This window comes from Crocodylus porosus, unplaced genomic scaffold (assembly GCF_001723895.1).
Source record: "Crocodylus porosus isolate Cpor-Errol unplaced genomic scaffold, CroPor_comp1, whole genome shotgun sequence".
NCBI classification, from domain to species: Eukaryota; Metazoa; Chordata; order Crocodylia; family Crocodylidae; genus Crocodylus; species Crocodylus porosus.
The window spans coordinates 73,833,573-73,846,387 of NW_017728947.1; positions in this window are offsets into that span (position 1 = coordinate 73,833,573).

A 12,815-nucleotide genomic window follows, 5' to 3' on the forward strand; every position below is an offset into this window, starting at 1 on the left:
AACAGCACAATATTGAGATCCTGAGAGTTGGCCTGACCCCACAGGGCTACACCATCCATAACCCCAACTAACCTCTCTACATTTTACCAGCTATATACTATCATGAGTTCATCATTCCCCTATTCCCACCCCACACTTACCTGTCTCACACCTATTATCTCCCATGGCCTCTGGTGCTCACTGCCAAGTATTTGTATTTTCACAGACTTGCATTTTGTATATTGGCTTCTATTCCATCCAAGAGAACAAAAAACAACAGTAGACTCTCCCTATGCCTGAAGAAGGGTGTTTGTACTTGAAAGCTTGCAAAGAACAATTTTTCCAACTCTGTAGCTTGTCTAATAAAAGATATCGCATTTACTCAAAGAACCTTGCCTGCCTATGTCCTGAGACCAACATGGCTACAACCAACACCCCCAAAACAGACATACCAGACATGTTTACAGATTAAGTATTCAGACTCAGATCCCCAAAGATATTTGGTGCTAAACTCCCATTGAAATCAACTAATTTCAGTGGGAGTTAGCTGCCCAAATATCTTAAAAAAGTAGGCTTCAGATACTATAGTAATGGTTGCCCTCACAAGAACTGATGTAGAAAGATAAGATTATGATATAGAAATACTCCAAAGACTGCTAACAGACTGTGTAGTCCTTAGTTTTCTCAGATGTTCATGTGTTTTGTCTCAGATATAGTATAGCAGCAATAAAAACCTTTGGAGAGACAAAGCAGCAGAATCCTGTGGATAAACAGATTTTTCATGGTGAAATAAATGCCGAATTGCCCACATGGAATCCAAGTAGTGTAGTGCAAAAACTAATAGACTTAGTAGGATTGCAAAGATAAGAGAAACTGGGAAAGAAAATGTGAAGAAAGGAAATGCATGGTACAAAAGTAAAAGGGGGAAAAAGATTCAAGGGAAGGGACATAAAACTAAATATAGTCAAGTGAACTATAGTTTTGAGAACTATATATAGTCATGTGAAATATAGTCTTGTGAAATATAGTTCTTTGTAAACATTAGAGAGTTGTTTTTGTTTTTGTAATCAGAACTTTTTTGAAACATTGAATAAATTTGACTAGATATCTCATCCATTGCCTGCATAGTTGCAAAACATCTGCTGAAACAAGTTGTTTGCATATAGATACGGAGTTCACAGGTAAAAGCTGGCATGTATCAATGGATACAAGTTGTAGCCGTATTGGTCGACAGGCAAAATAAATCAGAATTTGTGCACAGGTGATTTTTTTTATTAGACCAACTAGATAGTTGCAACAAAAAATATATATATTTGCAAGCTTTCAGGCACACTCACCCTTTCTCAGGCATAGGGGAATGCAAAGATTGCAAAATTTGTCCTAAGTAAATTCATATGAATTTTCATTTCCACCTAGGAGAAATTTTACAATCTCTGCATTCTCCTATGCCTGAGGAGGGGTGAACATTCCCAAAGTCTTGCAAATATTTTGTTGTTGTTGTTGCAAATATCTAGTTGGTCTAATAAAAGATATCACCTCTGCCACAAATTCTGATTCCAACATGTATCAGTAGCTGTCAACACAGTAGGAGCTCCAGGTGGTGTTGAAGGTTACCTTTAAATCATTCCAAGGTCACCTAAAACCATTAAAGGGTGTTAAATTGTGCTAAGTACACTCTAAAAAGTCTTAAAGTTATGCTGTTTTGGGCAAGGGTTATCTTTGCACTGTTCAACCTGGTTCAAACTAGAGGTAAAGCAACCTATTTGCAGTCATCCAGCATCCCAGGATGTATGGCTCCCATCCCCCCTACCCCTGTAAAACTTTCCACCCTCCCAAGCTCTACTGCCCAGGGGATGGTACTGGCCACCAATACCCCCAGTCCCATCCAGTGGGTATGACCCACATGGAACCATGCTGCTGGTTCCAGGGACCCTCAAAGACCTGAACTGGGCCCCTGGGCCAGGTGCAGGGGCCATCCCTTCCCCCCAGGGGCTAAATCTTTTCTCCACATCTAGGCAGCAAACCCCAAGCCAGGAGAATTTGGGGGTAAGGCATAGCTTTTCCCTCCCCAGCCTTCTGTGTTATTGGGGGGAGGAGGAGGCTGCTACTGTGCTGAAAGCATGGAACCTGAGGAGACATGCTTCCTAGGAATCCATGGTCTCCCTGGTGAACCTCCAGCAGCTGTGTTGGGAATACAACCACCAGGCAGGGAGAGCAGAAAGCCCAGGGAGGCATGCTTTCCTGGGTTCCAGCTCTCACCATGCTTAATCCCTGAGGCTGCACTCCTAAAGGAGCAGTAGAGGCCTGGCTCCTGGCCATACCCCTGCTCACCAGACCCTCTTTTTCCAAGTCACAGTGGTGCAAGTCAGAGATGACCTTAAGTCTTAACCTGTGACTACTCTGAAACTGACTTTCACACAGCCTAATATTCCACAGATTTAGACTGTGTTAAAGGTAACCTGTAACAGAACCCAAAGTTGCCTCAACCAACTCCTGAGCTAAGTGAAGAGAAAAGCTATGGCTTTTTGGATCCTGACTTTTTGAAGGTGGATACTGCACTGGAATTAGCTTTAATAGAAAAAGAGAGAAGTACTGTGATGGTGAGAACCAGAGGGATTAATAAGAAATAAATGTATGCTTCTTGGAGGCATTTAGCATTTTGCCTAACAGGTAATATTAGCTAATATAAAGCTTGTAAGTTTGTAACCCACAAATATAACTTGTCTGTCATAAGTTTAACCCCAAATTTTTTTTTCAAAGATTTTTCATAGACCTTAGGGCTGGAAGGGACCTCGGAAGATCATCGAGTCCAGCCCCCCGCCAGAAGGGCAGGAAGTCAGCTGGGGTCATAGGATCCCAACAAGATAAGCATCCAATTTACTCTTGAAAATGATAAAATGCTGGGATACTGGAAATGCCCAGCCACAATTGAAGAAGTGCAAAACTGGAGCCACTGACAGTGGATTGTGTACTGGCAAGGAGGAATCTGTCAAAGTTACTGTGGGACAGGGTGGTTACTTCATTTTCTCCCATATGCCAGGGCTGGGAAAAATGAGTGTGGAACAGGACGAGATTGTTGTGGTTATTTCCAATGGCCCTTGTGCTGTTACATTCTGCCTGCAGGTACCCTGCCCACCTCGGGTCCTGATGTGACATTGTCCCACCTGTAGCTCAAAGGCAACCAAACCCTCCAACCCCACCTCCATGGGAGACAATAGCTCCAGTGGTTCCCCTGCCCAATGACACTTTGGCACAATGGTATACAGCTCACCAAATACACTGGTCCTCCAGGTACAGCAAGGTACTGCGGTGGTTTAAAAATGGCTCTTATGCTGTCAGGTGGTGGTCCACGGAATGGGAGGCCAACATGTCCCACCTTCTCGGTATTTGTGGTTCTGCCATACGGATGAAGGGAGGCATGCTCACGGAACTGAATATTCAATAGCTGCATATCGCCAGTCAGTCTGGGAAAATCTGCAGGGCACAGCCCTGGTCAACCCAAAACAGCTGGCTAAGCCCATGGGGGGCACCATGGCAGATTTATTTCTGCAAGATACCAAAGCCATAGTCATACCTGGGCAGTGTGCATTTGGTACAGTGTACACAGATGGGGACACACCCAAGTGAATATAGTCCTTTGACCAATCCAGTTGGGAGATTTACCAATCTCAAAGGGAAGAAGGTGAAACACCCAAACAGGAGAACCCCTAGCTGTTTTTTGCATTAAGCAGGCATGTATGTTAATCCAGAAGGAGCCACCACAGGTGTACCCGCTACCTTGCTTATATAACATCATTCCCTGGTAGAGGTCCCAAGCCAGGGCTCCGGTCCTCCTTAATGCCTCCTTATTCAATGCCCATATCACATTTAACCCCAAGCAATGGTTTGTCAGAATAGCATTTCCTAACTGCTCTGCCGGTGCTCATTTGGCAGAAAATATGCTGCGCTGGGCCTGGCCAACTGTTTTCCAACCCGCAGCCCAGCCTCCAATCACCTGAAAAAAAAGGAATACCCTAGACCATGTGTGGAATGGGCACAATTCAGCCATGGGAATTTGGAACATAGATAAATCCCAGAAAAACACCCAAGGAATCATGGTAACATGGCCTTAGAATACACTGATGAGTTAGTGGCACCCATTGGCCAAAAAGCAGCACAAATAAAGTTACCTTTTCATGCATGCAGCCTTCCAAGCCAATGCTAATCAAACCTGGATCACTGCTTGTGCCCAAGTGCAGCTTTCACTTCACCTTCATTTTTCCCAGGTGATGAGTGATCTCAGACATAAAGAATGGCCTACTGATTTAGAGCACCATGGAGTACCTCCAGCTTTAGCCCAACGGTTAGTTTACCAAGACACATGAAGCACGCACTGGGTGGGGTGTAGCAAGACAAAATGCTTTTTCATCATACACGGGATAGCAAATGGCACATGGTTCATCGCCCTTCTCTTGACAACAGGACTAGGGAGTGGGTGCATGTGGGACTGGGACTGACATAATCCCATTTGGGAAATTGCAACCCCCGAAGGTCCCAAGTATTTGGCCCAATCCCCAGTGTACCCTGTAAATGGCATTCTAATTGGCTTGGGAACTTCATGGGAGGGTGGCCTAATAGTACCCCCAAAATGGTTTGTGTAACACACCTACCAGCAACTCCCTAGCTCAGTGAGTTTGCTGAGAAGGTTCTGGCCACTTATATCATCCTAACAGCACATTTTGGACCTCCTGCACCAGCTGTTGTGCAGAAGCTCAAGATTTCCAAGGGGCATCAGCTACTTTATATGTCCAAGACCAGGAAAATACCTTAATGTGGCTGAAAACCCAATTAGAAATCGTCACCCTTAACCTAAGTCTTCCAAAATCCTGGGTGAAAGATATAGACATGCCCCAGCTAAAGGAATTGGGTGAAGTAGTGGCCCACATTAAAGGTTTGTTCAAAGATGCCCGAAAAGAAAAACAAGTTGCCCTCATAGCTCAAGAGGAAGGGCGAATTATTAAATGCGCTACTAATATTCCCTCGCTGTGTAAGTCGTATGAAGTAGCCTGTACTGTGCAAATATATACCTTTATTAAAGGTGCTCCTTTTCCTTGGTTTGTAGTAGTAATAATTTTAGTTATAGGATTAATATTATTCAATATAATCTTTAAATGTTGTTGTTATAAAATTAAGTCGAATACCTACGCCAAAATAAATGTTGTTGATTCCACCAACCATGTATATGCCACCTGGCAGAAATCATATTTGTAGGCCTTACCAAATGCTCCAAAGAAGCAAGGGGTGGATTGTGATGGCCAGAACCAAAGGGATTAATAAGAAATAAATATATGCTTCTTGGAGGCATTTGGTATTTTGCCTAACAAGTAATATTAGCTAATATAAAGCTTGTAAATTTGTAACCCGCAGATGTGACTTGTCAGTCATAAGATTAACCAAAATGATAAAACTAACTGTTTGTATTAATCATGGAACTGACTGGGCCCCAAAGGCAAAGCTGTAGCTCCAAGATTAGCTGACCTAACGGTTTTTGCTTAGGGTTCAGTCTTGATGATAAAAACTGGATCCAACCACCTGGAATACCCAACACATTCCAGGAAAGCACGTCCCAAGATAGCATATTCAGAGAAACCTAAAAGGGTTTCTTAGGCTGAGTAATGTCAATTTCAAACCTAAAGGTGCTGCAGTGTAATTTGCTTATTGGATAAACCCTAGTCTAAGTAGTAAAGTTTATGATAATTTTAACACCTTTCAATCCCATAGAGTAACAGCTATAGGGCAAGATTGTGAGTGGCTCTAAAGCCAACAGATTTAGCATAGGACTAGGTATAAAAAGCATGTGCTTCAGGTGACCAGCAGGAAGGAGGGAACTGAACGGTCATTGCTGTTCCAAGCCTGGACTCCAGACTCCTGGTGTGAGTGAGGATCGGATCCTGGGGACTTTCCCCGGTAATCCCTCCAACAGCATCGATCAGGGACACCTGACTTCACTGGAATCACTTGGTGCGCGCACCTGGTATTGAGGGACTATCGATAAATTGCCAACCCCTGTCTGTCTGTTATTTTGAACAGCCCAGTGGCTGATACCCTCACAGTGCCCAGTTGGCCTGGAACAGAATTAATCCATCTATCTGTTGTTATTATCTGTTGTTATTATTTACTATTAGCTCTTTAATACTGCATTATCTGCTTATCACATTTATCTTTCTGTTAACTGTTGTGTGTGTAAGCTATAATAAATTTGCCTTTGCTTCACTCCCAACTTTGCCTCCTTGATCTGAAACTGAACTGAACAGACCAGTGGCTGATCCCCTTGCAGTGCCCAGTTGGCCTGCGATAGAATTGATACACTCACAGTGCCCAGCTGGTCAGTGACAAGTACCAATGGGCCTTTTTACACATGCTCCAGGAGTTGTGTATGTGTTGGGAGGGGAGTGGGGGCTTTAAAAAGTGGCCAAATGTCATGGGTATCAGCATCCCCCATGCTAAAAAAAGGCAGTGGGATACTTTGAGCTAAGGCTCATTGAATAAGCTTTAGTTCAAAGTGCCCCACTGCCATTTTTCAGTGCAGGGACACTGATATATGTGATGCTAGAGTCTGCTGGAGTGTGTTTATTTCCATACTCAAGAAGACTCAATTAATTGAGTCTGCTTCAATGCAATGGATTTCTAGTGCACTGGAGCCAGATCCCTGCATGTCTATAGGAGCCCAATATGGCTAGCTATGAAACATCCAGAATGATACCCTAAAATTTTCAGAACAACAGGGGAAAAAAAGGTGGAAAGATGCCTTTGCTCTCCTACTTCTGAGAGGAGCAAATGAATGTATCTTAATTTAGGAAAGTAAAAAATGCTTGCATCAACATTTAATTAATTCTCAAGCTCTCTTCTTAAGGCAAGATCTGAGTGTTGAACCCCTTCCCAACCAGCATAATTGTGCTTGAAAAAAAATCTTCCTTTTTTTTCTCATTTCTGCTTTATTGCACATTACATTTCAAAATAAGTTTTATCATAAACTTAAAAAACTATTCATCATACCTTTCTGCTTCCTCATCTGTACCTAATTATCTTCATTCTTGAGATATTTTTTAATACAAATTGATTTTAAAATTAAAGTAATGAGACAAGTTAAGATGAGAGTTAGCAAGGAGATAACAACCACTTTTCTGTATTCATCAAGCCAAACAGAAAACAAGCTAAATAGGGCTGATAAAAATTGATGTTTTTCCAAAATAAATAAAAAAAATCTTAAATAAATTTAATAAATCCATTTTATTTTTTATTCATGTAAGTTTAATATAATAAAATGATAGTCATAATAAGTTTTATTTTAAAACTGAATTAGCTTAGAATGTGAATTTAATATAAAATATATGAAGGCCTAAACATATTATCTCTTAAAACTTTTAAATACATATGCTGAATTTATTAACATTTTTAAGTTACAGACTAAATTCTTCTCCATATAAAGAAAGAATGGAGAAAGAAAAAGAATCTAAGCGTTGAGGCTAAACTTCATAAATGTGGTGCAACATGTCATATATAATATATGTATATTAAATGCTTAGTCCTGTGAGGAATTCAGCAGTTAGGCTGGATGTTAAAGAGATACAAAAATCACCTGACCTTTGACTCCAAAAGGCACAATCATGTACCTCACCAAAATTAACCATTAGGACACTGAAGTGATCTCATGATTTTAATTTATAGTTTCCCCCTATTTGAGCTCTGATTGGCTCAGTGCTTAAATACATAAAGAAATCTATGTATCTAAAACATTTCAGCTTTGGTTAAATAAAAACATGAATGACTGATGCCTCCCAAGACTTGGGGAGGCACAAGTTGTGGGCGGCAGTGTCAATGGTGGGGTGGCCATCATGGGATGGGGTCCCAGGATGGCCATGATACCCCTAGGGCTCCTTGACTGTGCCAATCCTGCCCAATGGGCTCCCTCTTTCTCTCCTGTCATGTCTTGTTCTATAATAAATAGGGAGGCTGCCCTCTAGTTTGTATTTCTGGGCATGGTCCTGATGGACCCCACTGAACCCTGTGAGCTCTTGGACCCCTTTTGGGTCCTGCTCCAAAATGGATGTCTCTTGGGACACCCTCAGCCTTATGGGCTAGATGCATGGCTCCAAATTGCCCCTTTACCACACCCCCAAGCCTCGCAGATGGCATTCATAAGTTGTCCCTCCAAGGCCTTAGTTTAGTTTGGCCTCCGGTAATCACTGGGCTCTACGCAGTTTTGTCTCTCCCTCAGTGCCCTTGGCTCCAGGGTCTGCTCACCCACTTTGTCACTGCACCCAATCTGGTGCTGGGGTCTAATACTGTGCCCACACTGGCGCTGAGGTCTGTTCACCCCTGAATACTGAACTCACACTGGCGCTGGGATCTGTTCACACCTGAATACTGAACCCACACTGGCGCTGGGGTCCCCACACTGTAGTGGGCCCCCAATGAGGCCTCCTCCTTCCCCAAGAGCCTCAGCCTGATCTTCTGGTGTTTATAAAACAGCAACCAAAAATATAAGCCCCTGGGCTATAACATAACACAAAAAGTTCAGGGTGTGCTCTGCCCCTTTAAGAGTCAAACTTCTTCCCTGGCATTAAGTACCTCATAGGCAGGGTTACCTGGTAAACTCCTGGATCCCCATTAGCCCTAAGTGCAGCATATCTGGCAGCTGCAGCTTCTCTGGGCAATTCCTCCCTGGAGGCTCCTTCCCCTTTGGCTTCTGGCAGGGAACTGACTCTTTAGTCCCAGCCCTGAGGTTTATATATGCCCAGGGCCCTGCCTTTTCTGGTCAGCTGACCAGCTGCAGGTGCAGACTAATTCCCTTCTTAGGTCTGCTACCACAGTAACCTGCACCTGTGGGGTTCTTGCCTGACTGCTAGGGTCCTCTCTGTAGGCAGTTTCTGCCCTTAAAGGAGCAAGCATCTTAGTGCCCTATGACAGTGGCAAGCAGCGACTGCCCACAGAAGCCGGCGGAGGTAGCGGGGGGACCTGGTGAGTTGCGATTGCTGAGCAGCGACCACCCACAGAAGCAGGTGGCGGTGGCAGAGAGCAATGACCACCTGCAGAAGCCAGCAACAGTGTTGGCAGCGGGGTGGCGGGGTGGTAATCAGTGACCTCCTGCAGAAGCCGGCATTGGCAGCGGCCAATCTTGGGGGTGGGGCGTGTGTCCCCCCTGTGCCCCCTTTATGAGTCACCTATTAATAAAAACAAATTTTATATACTTTGAAAATTTCCAGTTGCAATACTAATACAACTGCTTGACAAAAATTGTAAGTAAGATAGAAATTATCTAGTAAAACAACCAATGTATCATTCACCATTTTCCAACATACTAAAAATATAAAATTAACAAGTATGTGAAACACGGTACTATCTAATTGGTAAAATATTTATGAGGTTACAGTGTATGTGAGAAGGTAGCAAAAATATACCAGATCTAATGTCAAGGCTCTATTTGGTTGCAAATTGACATGTTTTAGTAGTTATAGCTGTAGCAGGGCGCTAAGATGTGCCTGCTCCTTTAAAACTGAAACCACCTAGCCAGCAGACCTCCCCAGCTGCAGGTTGCCATGGTAACAGCATAAGGAGGTAACTGGGCAACACCTGCAGGAGTCACATGACTGGAAGGAGGCAGGGTTTTGAGTTATATAAGCTCAGGGCTAGAGATAGCAAAGCGTTCTCTCTCTCTGGCAACTGCCAGAGAAGGAGCTCCGGCATGTGAAAGATGCCTGAGAACCAGTGCTGCCTGTTTTGCTACTTAAGAACTGTGAGACTTTAGGAACTTCCTAGGTATTTAGGCTTGGGGGGGGCATTAAGGGTGTAAGTTTGACCCTAAAGGAGGCATAGCACTGTTGCTATTGATAATACTTAAGTTATAGCCAAGAAGGTTTTGTTTGTGCTTTTGTTTACATTGGAGTACCAGGATGAGGCTACAATGGGAGGTTTGGAGGCCTGTAACAAGTGGGAATGCTGGGGTCGGTCTCCAGGTAGGCCCGCCACTTGATTCTGGGCTAGCCACCTGCCCATGTCATCTGCCACACCTTGATGTTCCTGATTGCAAGATGTTAATCAGGTGGGAGGCTGCCCTTTACCTGCCCTGATGACAAGGGCCTCTGTACACACTCCTATGTCCCCTTTAAGTGTCCCATGCCTCACAGATGTTTTCTGGCCTAACACCCAGCCTCATCATATTTATCATACGGCCTAACACCTGGCCTCATCATCATAGGGCTTAACAACCGGCCTCAACATATTCACATTAGCCACTGGGCTCCCAGCCCCTACCAGCCCTTTCCATAGGCTCTAGGCCCCAGCCTCAGGCTCCAAGCCCTGTCCCCAGGCCTGAAGCCTGCCCTGTCCATGGGTCTGAAGACTGCCCCATGCCCAGGCTCCAAGCCCCATCCCTCTATGGAACCTAACACCTGGTTCCCTGATATGCCCCAGGCTCTCCTGCAAGACTGGGACTGCCACAGGTCCCCTGACCTGGCCTTGGCCCTGCCTCAGTGCTCACAGTGAGCCTGGGCTCCCCCTATCCAGCTCTCACCCACCAGGGATGTGGGGCCTGGGGTTTTCAGGTGCCTCTACCCACCTTTCACCGGGGAGTTAACTGGCTTGGCATTTCTGGGAAGCTACCCCACCACAGATAGCTCCACCAGGACACCCTTCACCAGCAGGGTGCAGTTCCAGGTTATGCCTCAGACCATGGGGTCTCCTTCCCCATAGCCCCAACCCTTACCTCCAGTTGGTGCTGAGCAGCAGCTCAGCTGGTGTTGACCCTCTGGCTCTTTGCAGCAGAGTGCTGCCCTACAGTTCAGGGACCCATCCCTTATATCCATGAGCTGGATACTGTTCCTCAATCAGGCAACCCTGCCTGATTAGGACCACAGGCAGCTGTGGGGTGCCTGGTTGCCACTCAGGCCCCTGATAGTAACAGAGCACAGGGCACTCTGTTACAAGGCCTCATTAGTGGTTGGAGAAAAGGTCCCAGAATTTGGGTAGAGTTAGTGACAGGGACACACAGAGAGATGCTGTAGGGGCACAGCTACAGGGCTGTGGACAGCCCTAGAGACAGAGGGGCACAGATACAAGGTCACAAAGAGACCAAATGCCAGAGGGGTGCAGACACAAGGGCACAGAGAGCACTGGCATCAGAGAGACTTAGAAGCAAGGGTGCAGAGAGCCCTAGAGCCAGAGAAACACAGATATGAGGGCACAGAGAGTTCTAATGCCAGCAAGGCATGAATACAGGTGCGTAGAGCCCAGCATTAGAGGGGTGCAGAAGTGATACACAGTAGTAACACCTGTGAGGTTTGGGACATAGTAAGGGGAGGTTGGAGTTGTGTGTAAACCCTAGACATCAAGATATTAAAGGGGCAGCCTCTCACCTAGAAATAACTTACTCATTACATCAAAGGTGTGGCAGACGAGATAGGTGGGCAGACTGCCCAGACAGGTGAGTGGTCCGTTGTGACAATCGGTCTTGAGATACGCACCTGTTAGAATAGCAACCGAAGAGAATGAACCCTTCCTTAGAAAAATAACTGAAAAAGAAAAGGAAACGTTGATTAAAATTGATTATTTAAATCAAGGCTTTCCACTTGATGATTGAAGTCAAGATGTAAATAACTGACTGATTTAAACTGCCTTGATTCAAATCAGTCTACCCTGTAAACAGAGAATTCTGAAATCATTTAAAACAAACATTTGTTTTCAGTAGAAAAATAATGGGAAATAAATAGGGCAGAGTTAGCTGGTAAATCAGCAAGCAGTAGTGTACACAGGCTGAAGAAGTAACTGGTAATATTTACAGTCAAGGCCATATAGATACTTCTTCAGTCCACAAGGAAAGTCCCTTTAGTGCTCCTGTCCACCACACTGTAAGACACTCAGGATGGAACTGCCTGTCTTGGAATGTTACATGTTATTATCAGACAGCTACTCCTCACTTAACATTGTAGTTACATACTTGAAAAATGCAACTTTAAGAGAAACGATGTTAAGTGAATCTGATTACATCACAGTAGTTACCTACTAGCAGGTGACAACCACACAACTTTATAACCAAACATTGTGCAACTTTGAACAAGTATGCTCTCTAATAGATCAGCGACATAATAATGAAACAATGTTAAGTGGGATGATGTTAAGTGAGGTGTACCTGTATGTACTCCACCGACCCCAGATCAACCTATAGTCCAGGAAAAAAACCAATGGAGTCTATCAATTATTTTGAAGAGTCTTATACTGGGGTCTCTATAGGTACCAAGTGAAAAAAGACATATTACATTAACAGCACTGAGTTTACTGTGAAGTAGCCTATGTATTTCCCACAGGTTTCCTGCAGTGTGGATTTTTCTCTATGTATTATATTGCACATAGATGCCAGTAGAAATGTCTGCTTAGTTATAAACTTGTACCTGACAACACTATCTAAAGATTGTTTCAGTAAGAATAAGAATAGCAATAACAATAACAACAATAATAAACCATTCATCTTTTCCACTTAGTTTCTACAATTAGTGGAAGACCACAGAGAATTTCAACCCTATACACTGATACATCAGTCCATGTTGTATTTGCACTAATAAAAGGAAAATGTACATAATTGGCAATTGGCTTTTTTTGGCTGATGTGGCCAATAATGTCACTGATAAATGCTGCATGCATGAGCACTACCACAGCATGCACTTGGCCAGCCCAGCAGCTCAGAGAGTAGCATCCAGCTGATAAGCCTGTGGGGAGGAGGGGGTGGGGGGAAGGGGAAGGGGTATATTTGAATCACTGTCCTGAATTTGATTCAGAGATTTGGCTGCTGCTGAATCAGCCAA